Source organism: Hylobates moloch, unplaced genomic scaffold (assembly GCF_009828535.3).
Source record: "Hylobates moloch isolate HMO894 unplaced genomic scaffold, HMol_V3 SCAFFOLD_5, whole genome shotgun sequence".
NCBI classification, from domain to species: Eukaryota; Metazoa; Chordata; class Mammalia; order Primates; family Hylobatidae; genus Hylobates; species Hylobates moloch.
Window position 1 is genome coordinate 102920002 of NW_026652280.1, and position 9719 is coordinate 102929720.

A 9719-nucleotide genomic window follows, 5' to 3' on the forward strand; every position below is an offset into this window, starting at 1 on the left:
TTTTTTTCTATCTCAAAATACAAAACAGCCCAAATCCATGATTCTTTTCATCTCTACTCCTATCATCCCAGTCCAGGTCACCTCTCCTAGAATACAGCTTCCTGATGGGACTCCCCATCCCTTTTAAAAAGGTAGACCACATTATGTCACTCCCTACTCGAAATTCCCAGTAGTTTCCCTCCACATTGAGAATAAAATCCAACTTTGTTCTCACGACCTTCCTATAGGATGGGGCCCTGCAAAGCCTCATCTTTCACCATTGTCCTCTGCATCACTGTTTTCTAATCACTCTGGCCTTCTTTCCATGATTCTAGCAGGACAAGCTGATCCCCACCTGGAGACCTTTGAACCAGCTATTTCTTTTGATCAGAATAGTCTTCTTCTCGATCTTGGTGTGGGTCAATCCTTATTTCATTCAGGTCTCAGTTAAAAAGTCACCTCGTGAGAGAAGTTTTCTCTGGCATTTATTCTAAAAAAGTATCACCCCAATCAGCCTCTACCATATATTCCTCATTTGTGCTGCCAATGTTCTTAACACTTTTTATATCTGATACCTTGTTTTTACACTAATCATTTATTGTCTTTTTCTCCCTACTGGAATGTAAGGCCCATAAGAACAAGGATTTTGTTTGTCTTGTTTGCTGCTGTACTCTTGCATTTCAGACAATAGCTTCTCATGATGTACATCCAATAAATAAGTGTTGGTTGAATGCTTATAGAAGCCCTCCATGATCCGGCTTCAGTGTACATTTCCAACTCAGTTTCCAGCAATGCCCCTAGACTCCAACTTAACAGGACAACTTCCTAGCCTCCATGTCATTGCTTATACAATTTCTTCCACTTAAATGCTGTCGTGATCTTTGTCTGCCAAAATCCTACCCATTCTCGGGACTGGCACCACCTTCTGCACCTATCATCAGCATACAGCTTATCAGATTGTAGTGAAGTAAATTTTAAACCCAACTGTTCCCCATCAAGCAATAAGGTCCCAGAAGACAGAAATTGCATCTTATTCACAGTTGTATATTTCACATCAAGCACAATGACTGACCAATTACATACATGGAGCTGAGATTTAAAATTTAAAAAAGACTTATATTTAAGACCTGCCTTCACCACTTACCAATTTTATGATCTTTAAAAAAATTGTCTCTTTAAGTCTCAGTTTTCTCATCTGTAAAATGGGGTTTAAAAATCCAGTTTAAAAAACAAAAATTAACAAGTGGAACCTAATCAAACTAAAGAGCTTCTGCACAGCAAAAGAAGCTGCCGACAGAGTAAATGGAAAACCTACAAAATGGGAGAAAATGTTTGCAAACTATTAATCCAACAAAGGTCCAATATTCAATATCTATAAGGAACTTAAATCAACAAGAGAAAAACAAATAACCCCATTAAAAAATGGGCAAAGGACATGAGCAAACACTTTTCAAAAGAAGACATACAAGCAGCCAGCCAACAAACATGAAAAAATGCTCATCATTAATCATCAGAGAAATGCAAATCAAAACCACAATAAGATACAATCTCACACCAGTCAGAATGGCTATTATTAAAAAGTCAACAAATAACTGATGCTGGCAATGCTGTGGAGAAAAGAGAATACTTATACACTGTTGTTGGAATATAAATTAATTCAACCACCATGGTAAGCAGTTTGAAGATTTCTCAAAGAACTTAAAACAGAGCTATATCCCATTACTGGGTACATACCCAAAAGAAAATAAAGTCTCCTACCAAAAAGACACACGCACTTACATGTTTATTGCAGCACTACTCACAATAGCAAAGACATGGAATCAACCTAGATTCCTATCAATGGTGGATTGGATAAAGAAAATGTAGTACATATACACCATGGAACACTACACAGCCATAAAAAATGAACAAAATCATGTCCTTTGCAGCAACATAGATGCAGCTAGAGGCCATTATTCTAAGCAAATAAATGCAGAAACAGAAAACCAAGTACCACATGTTCTCACTTATAAGTGGGAGCTAAACACTGAGTACACATGGACATAAAGATAGGAACAATATACACTGGGGACCACTAGAGGGGGGAAGGAGGGAAAGGAGTGTAGATTGAAAAACTTCCTATTGGGTACTAAGCTCAACCCCTGGATGATGGGATTCATACCCCAAACCTCAGTGTCACACAATATATCTATGTAACAAACTTACACATGTACCCTCTAAAGCTAAAATAAAAGCTGAATAAAAAATTCCAAAGTTTAAAAATTCTAAAGTTTCTTAGAGATAAATACAGATGATATATACAAAAGTGATTTATAATCTGATCTCTCCTTGCTCATTTACTTGGTATGCATTATCTTTTCTTCTCCTACATTATTTTAATAGAAGCTTAACAAATACATTTTGATATGATTTGGGTGTGTGTCTCTTCCAAATCTCATGTTAAAGTGTGATCCCCAATGTTGGAGGTGGGGCCTAGTGGGAAGTATTTGGGTCATGGGGGCAGATTCTTCATGAATGGCTTGGTGCTGTCCTTGTGGTAATGAGTGAGTTCCCACTCCATGAGGTCATGTGAGATCTGGTTGTTTAAAAGAGCCTGGGATCTCTTCCTTCTCTCTTTTGCTCTCTCTCCTGCCATGTGACGTGCCTGTTTGCCCTTCACTTTCCACCATGACTAAAAGTTTCCTAATGCTTTCACCAGAAGTAGATGCTGGCATCAGACTTCTTGTACAATCTGAAGAGCTATGATCGAAAATAAACCTCTTTTCTTTATAAATAACCCAGTTTTTTATTATTTCTTATAACAATGCAAAATGTACTAATACAGAAAATTGGTACTGAGAGTGGGGTGTTGCTATAAAGATACCTGAAGATGTGGAAACAGCTTTGGAACTGGGTAATGGGCAGAGACTAGAAGAATTTGGAGGTCTCAGAAGAAGACAGGAAGATGAGGGACAGTTTGGAACTTCTCTGAGACTTGCTAAGTGGTTGTGACCAAAATACTGATCAAAATATGAACAGTGAAGCCCAGGCTGATGAGGTCTCAGATGGAAATGAGAAACTTATTGGGAACTGGAGCAAAGGTCACCCTTGTTACACCGTAACAAAGAGCCTGGCTGCTAGGTATCTAATGAAGCACGAACTTAAGAGTGATTACCTAGGGTATCTGGTAGAAGAAATTTCTAAGCAGCAAAGCATTCAAGATGTGGTGTGGCTGCTTCTAACAGGTTATGATCAGATATGGGAGCAAAGAAGTGACTTAAAGTTGGAACTTGTAATTAAAAGGAAATCAGAGCATAAAAAATCAGAAAATTTGCTACCTGGCCCTGTAGTACAGAAGGAAAGAGGCTTTTCAGGAAAGGAATCCAAGCAGGCTGCAGAGCAACCACTTGCTAAACAGATTTGAATGCCTAAATGGAAATAAATTGCTAATAGTCAACACAATGAGAAAAAAAGTCACAAAGACATCTGAGAAGTCTTCAGGACAGCTCCTCCCATCACAGGCCCAGAGGCCTAGGAGGAAAGAATGGTTTCAAAGGCCAGGCCCAGGACACTGCTGTGCCATGAAGCCTCAGGACACTGCTCCCTGCAATCAGGCTGCTCTGGCTCCAATTGGGGCTCTAAGGGCCCCAGGTACAGCTTGGGCCCTGCTCCCGAGAGTGCAAGCCATAAGTCTTGGAGGTGTCCACATGGTGTTAAGCCTGCAGGTGCACAGAATGCAAGCATTAAGGAGGCTTGGCAGCTTCCACCTAGATTTCAGAGGATGTATGGGAAAGTCCAAGTGCCCAGGCAGAAGCTTGCCACAGGTGCAGAGCCCCCACAGAGACATTCTACTAGGGAATTTCCAAGGAGAAATATTGGGCTGGAGATCCCCAACATAGAGTCTGCACTGGGGCACTGCCTAGTGGAGCTGTGGGAAATGGGGCCACTGCCCTCCAGACCCGAAAGTGGTGGAGCCACCAGAAGCTTACATTCTAAGCCTGGAAAAGCCACAGGCACTCAATTCTGACCCAAAAGACCAGTCACAGGGGCTGCACCCTGCAAAGCCACAGGTGCAGAGCTGCCCCAGGCCTTGGGAGCCCACCCTGTGTATCAGTGTGCCCTGGATGTGGCACATGGAGTTAAGGATTATTTTGAAGCTTTAGGGTTTAATGCCTGCCCTACTGGGTTTCAGACTTGTGTGGGATCTATTGCCCCATTTTTGGGCCAATTTCTCCCTTTTGGAGTGGGAATTTTTATTTATTTATTTATTTATTTATTTATTTATTTATTTATTTATTTATTTATTTTGAGATGGAGTCTCGCCCTGTTGCCCAGGCTGGAGTGCGGTGGCATGATCTTGGCTCACTGCAACCTCCACCTCCTGGGTGCAAGCAGTTCTCCTGCCTTAGCCTCCTGAGTTGCTGGGATTACAGGCATGCGCTACCACACCCAACTAATTTTTTGTATCTTTAGTAGAGACAGGGTTTCATCATGTTGGCCAGGCTGGTCTCAAACTCCTGATCTTGTGATCCACCTGTCTTGGCCTCCCAAAGTGCTGGGATTACAGACGTGAGCCACTACCACTGGCCAAGGAGTGGGAATGTTTACCCAGTGCCTATGCCACCATTATATCTTGGAAGTAAATAACTTGTTTCATATCTTACAAGCTCATAGGTGAAACGAACTTGTCTTGAGTCTCATGAGAGATTTTGGACTTCATGTTGGAATGAGTTAAGACTTTCTGGGGCTGTTGGGAAGAGATGATTATATTTTTCAATGTGAGAAGAACACAAGATTTGGTGGGTTAGGGGTAAAATGGTATGATCTGGATGTCTGTCCCCTCCAAATTTCATGCTGAAATGTGATCCCCAATGTTGGAGGTGAAGCCTAGTGGGAGGTGTTTGGGTCATGGGAGCATATCCTTCATAAATGGCTTGGTGCCCTCCCAGGTAATGAATGAGTTCTTATTCTGCTACTTCATGTGAGAGCTGTTGTTTAAAGGAGACTGGCACCTCCTCCTCTTTCTCTTGCTCCCTCTCTTGCTATGTGGTGCACCTGTTCTCCCTTTGCCTTCTGCCATGATTGTAAGCTTTCTGAGGGTCTCACCAGAAAGAGAGTAGATGCTGGCACCATGCTTCTTGTACAGCCTGCAGAACCATGAGCCAAATAAACCTCTTTTTTTAAATGAATTACCCAGTCTCAGGCACTCCTTTATAGCAACACAAAACTAATACACGTTTCTTCAAGAAAAGGTTCATGCCTTATTCATTGTATCACCTAGAATACTTCAGGTAAATATTTGGTGGATGCTTGCCAAATCAAATTCAACGGAACAGACTCTCTCCATCACATCATGACTCTTTTCCTCCATGCCTGGTCTATGCCCATTGTCATATCCTACTGGTAATGTTGCTTTCATTCACCTCACTTTCTCCCAATACACAGTACCCAACATTTTTCTCTCTCAGATTTCCTGTGAGCTGCATCCCAACAAGTCCCTAAACACCCCTTACGGGTAGCTAGGTTCCCCTCAGCACCACAAATGCCCTCCCTGAATTGCAGGATCCCAGGTCGTGACCATTCTATTTTCTCACTCCTTAGACACTTCCTTACTTCTTCCTCTCCCTTGGAGTTCAAACCCAACAATTCCTAACCATCAACTCCTTGAAAGGCCAATTCAAAACTTATCTTCTCTAATCATCCCTCAATGACAAACCCCTCTTTCTACTGTTGATTTTCATGTACTCTGGCTGAACTGTGTGCATTTTGCTTTCTGATGTCAGCATATACAAGTGTTCTTCTGTTGTTTCTGTTATATATTTCATCGTTCCTTTAAAAAGCTGCAAGGTCATTAAGAGGCTGACATGTCTCCTGTTTTCTTTGAGAACCAAGCAGAAAACGAATTTACACCATTTTTATTAGGTAACTTATCACGAGACTTACTAAGGCAGTAGGAGCCTAACTTGAATTAAGCATTTACTGAGTACCTACTGTTAAAATACAATATCTTAAAAAGTAACTTGCATTCCTAAGAGAAAAAGGCACTAAAAGCAACAATTAAACAAATACCAAAACCCCTCTCTCACACCACTCACAAAAATTAACTTGAAATAGATAATAAACTTAAATGTAAGACTGAAACCATAGAACTCCTAGAAGAATGCAAATCAAAACTACAATGAGCTAGCACCTGTTAGGATGGCTACTGTCAAAGAAACAGGAGATAACAAGTGTTGGGGAGAGTATGGACAAAAGGGAATCCTTGTACACTGTTGGTGGGAATGTAAACTAGTAAAGCCATTATGTAAAACAGTATGGAAGTTCCTCAAAAATTAAAAATGGAACTACCATATGATGCAGCAATCCCATTTCTGGGCGTATATCTGAAGGAAATGAAATCAGTATCTCCCAAGAGATGTCTGCCCTCTCATGTTCATTGCAGCCCTATTCACAATAGCCAAGAAATGGAAACAACCTAAGTGTGAGTCAATGCATAAATAGATAAAAAAAATTGTGGTGTGTGTGTGTGTGTGTGTGTGTGTGTGTGAGAGAGAGAGAGAGAGTGTGTATGTGTGTTCTGTAATTTGCCATAAAAAAGGATATCTTGCCATTTGCAACAACATGGATGAAGCTTGAGGGTATTATGCTAAGGGAAATAAGTCAGTTAGAGAAAGACAAATACTGTATGACTCACTTATATGTAAAATCTAAAAAAATCAGACTCATAGAAACAGAGTAGAATGGTGGCTGCTGGGGGCTGGGGAGTGGAGAAATAGAGAGACATTGGTCAAATAATACAAACTTTCAGTTCTAAGATTAATAAGTTCTGGAGATCTAAATGTAGAGCATAGCAACTGTACTTAGCAATACTGTATTGTGTACTCGAAATTTGCTGATATTCTGATAAAAAAAGAAATTTGCTAAGAGAATAAATCTCAAATGTTCCCACTACAAAAGAAAAAGATAACTTTTAACAATTTTTATTTCTAATATTTGTGGGTACATAGTAGGCATATATATTTATGGCGTACATTAAATACTTTAGTATAGGCATGCAACACATAATAATCACATCATGGAAAATAGGGTATCCATCCCCTCAGGCATTTATTATTTGTGTTACAAACCATTTATACTCTTTTAGTTATTTTTAAATGTACACTCAAATTATTTTGACTATAGTCATTTGGATGTGTTATAAAATACTAGGTATTATTCATTCTTTAAAATATTTTTGTACCCATTAACCATCTCCACCTCCCCCCAACCCCCCACTACCTTTCTCAGCCTCTGGTCACCATCCTTATACTCTTTATCTCCATGTGTTCAATCGTTTTGATTTTTATATCCCACAAATAAGAGAATATGCGACATGCCTGGCTTATTTCACTTAACATAGTGATCTCCATTTCCATCCAGGTTGCTGCAAGTGACGGTATCCAATTCTAAAAAAGGTAACTATGCTTTAATTAACTTGATAATGATAATCATTTCACAATACATACGTATATCAAGTCATCAGGTTGTACACCTTAAATTTATACAATTTTGTTTATCAATTACACTTCAATGAAGGAGGAAAAATTAAATTTAAGATACAATTTAAAAGATTTTTTAAGTAGCATCAGTTAAAGAGAGAGAGAGATCCCTGGACTGGGAGTAAGGAAATTTGAATTCTAGTTCTGGCACTGTTACTAATACCACATCCAACCTTGGGTCATCTGTGTCACCAGACTGTGCTCCAGTTTTCTCATCCTTAAAATGAAGAGCTGAAACAATGCAATCTATAATGTCTCCTTCATGACTGTAATGCTATGATTTCATAACTAAATATCTAGATCAATCAGTTAGCCTGGTTAAGTAAATATTCCAGAGGCTGAAAACACCCTGGGTGCAAACTGGAGAAAAATATTCCATGCAGTTCTAGTGCCGCCTGCTGGTCAATGGATTCCTTAAGACATTCCCTCCTTAAGAGATAGAGATCTAAGCAAAGTGACAAATACTGTTACAAAAACAACAGATCACAATTTGGTGCTCTCTGCCCAGTGAACAAGTAATACTTTTGTTGTATAGACTGGTCACCAGTTTCTGCTGAAACAGTTAATTGGTGTGAAAAGGGACACGTGCTGGTGGCTGCCTGATTGGGTGTCCCCGGCAACTGTTTTTGTTTGTCTTTTTGGTTTTCTATATCACTACCCCAAGCCCAATTATTGTAGGGCTTTGCTCTAGTTTGGCTTGCCACTGAATGAGACACATTCAGTTCACTCAGTAAATTCAATCCCAAATAGCTATTGAGCATTTTACTAGATTCCCTAACTGTGCAAACAGATGTAGTGTGCTATGAAGTTAAGAACAGAGGTTTCGAGTCCAATAGAAATCGATTCCAATTTTGGCCCACCTACTTAACTTCCTGTGTGACTTGAGCCTTGGTTTCCTCACTTTAAAATTTCAATGATATCTTCTTTATCAATTGCCTGTAAGGATTCGTGGGGTGGCTGGCATGGAACCTGGTGTGTTGTAGGCACTAGAGAACTGAAGACACAACTCATGCCCTGAAAGAGCTTGCAATTAGGCAGGGATAGAGGCAGGTGCTTAGCTATGCATGTAACAATGACTCAGTGTAACAATATTTGCTGATCACTTCATGTACACCCAGGACTGTAACAGACAATGGTAAGACCCTAAGAAAGAAAACACAATGGAGGTTCAAAAGAGGGGCAGATCACTTGAGGTAGGGCGAGACAAATGTCTTCATTGCAGAGAAGGCATCTGTCCTGGATTTTAATGAGTGATAAGAATTTAAATAGACAGATTAATATTGTCCTTGTCCTTAAAATCTCACTTCATACTTCATCTCCATAAAGCCATTCCCTACTCCTACCTTAGTCATCAACTTTTCCACTCCACCTTTCTGCTCCTATTATTCTCAATCCTCTATTGTGGAATTCTAATTCATTCTGCTTATTTTAAAGTTCATAATGCACTAAAAGCAACAATTAAACAAATACCAAAACCCCTCTCTCACACCACTCACAAAAATTAACTTGAAATGGATAATAGACTTAAATGTAAGACTGAAACCATATAACTCCTAGAAGAATGCAAATCAAAACTACCTAACATGTAGGCTAGCACCTACATGTCTCCTGTTTTCTTTGAGACCCAAGCAGAAAATGAATTTGCACCATTTTTATTAGCTGACTTATTATGAGACTTACTAAGGCAGTAGGAGCCTAACTTGAATTGAGCACTTACTGAGTACTATTGTTAAAATAAAATCTCTTAAAAAGTAACTTGCAGTGTGCCTTTCATGCTGAATCATAATCTCCCTAAAACCAAGGAAAGCATTGGTCTTATTCATTTTTAAGGCCCAGCAACACAATGCCTGCTAATAAAAGCAACATCGTACATATGTACCTTGGGGCTGCAGTTCAGAAGCCTTAGATTCATGCATTCATTCAACAAACACTGATGACAACAATTTTCTGGACACTGTGCTTGGCACTAGGGGTATAGGTGCCAGATATCTTCTATCAAGGATTCACAATCTATGAGCAGGAAGACAATCACAATTCCATGTGATTAATCCAAAAGAATAAAACAATTATTTACAAATAGGAGTCAAAAACATAACCACTACTAGCTTTCCCTGAGCATTGAAGTGTGGCAGGCACAGTACTGAGTGCCACATGTATCCTTATTCCATATAATCCACTCATGAACTCTAATAACTTAGATGCTTTTTATCATGTCCATTTATC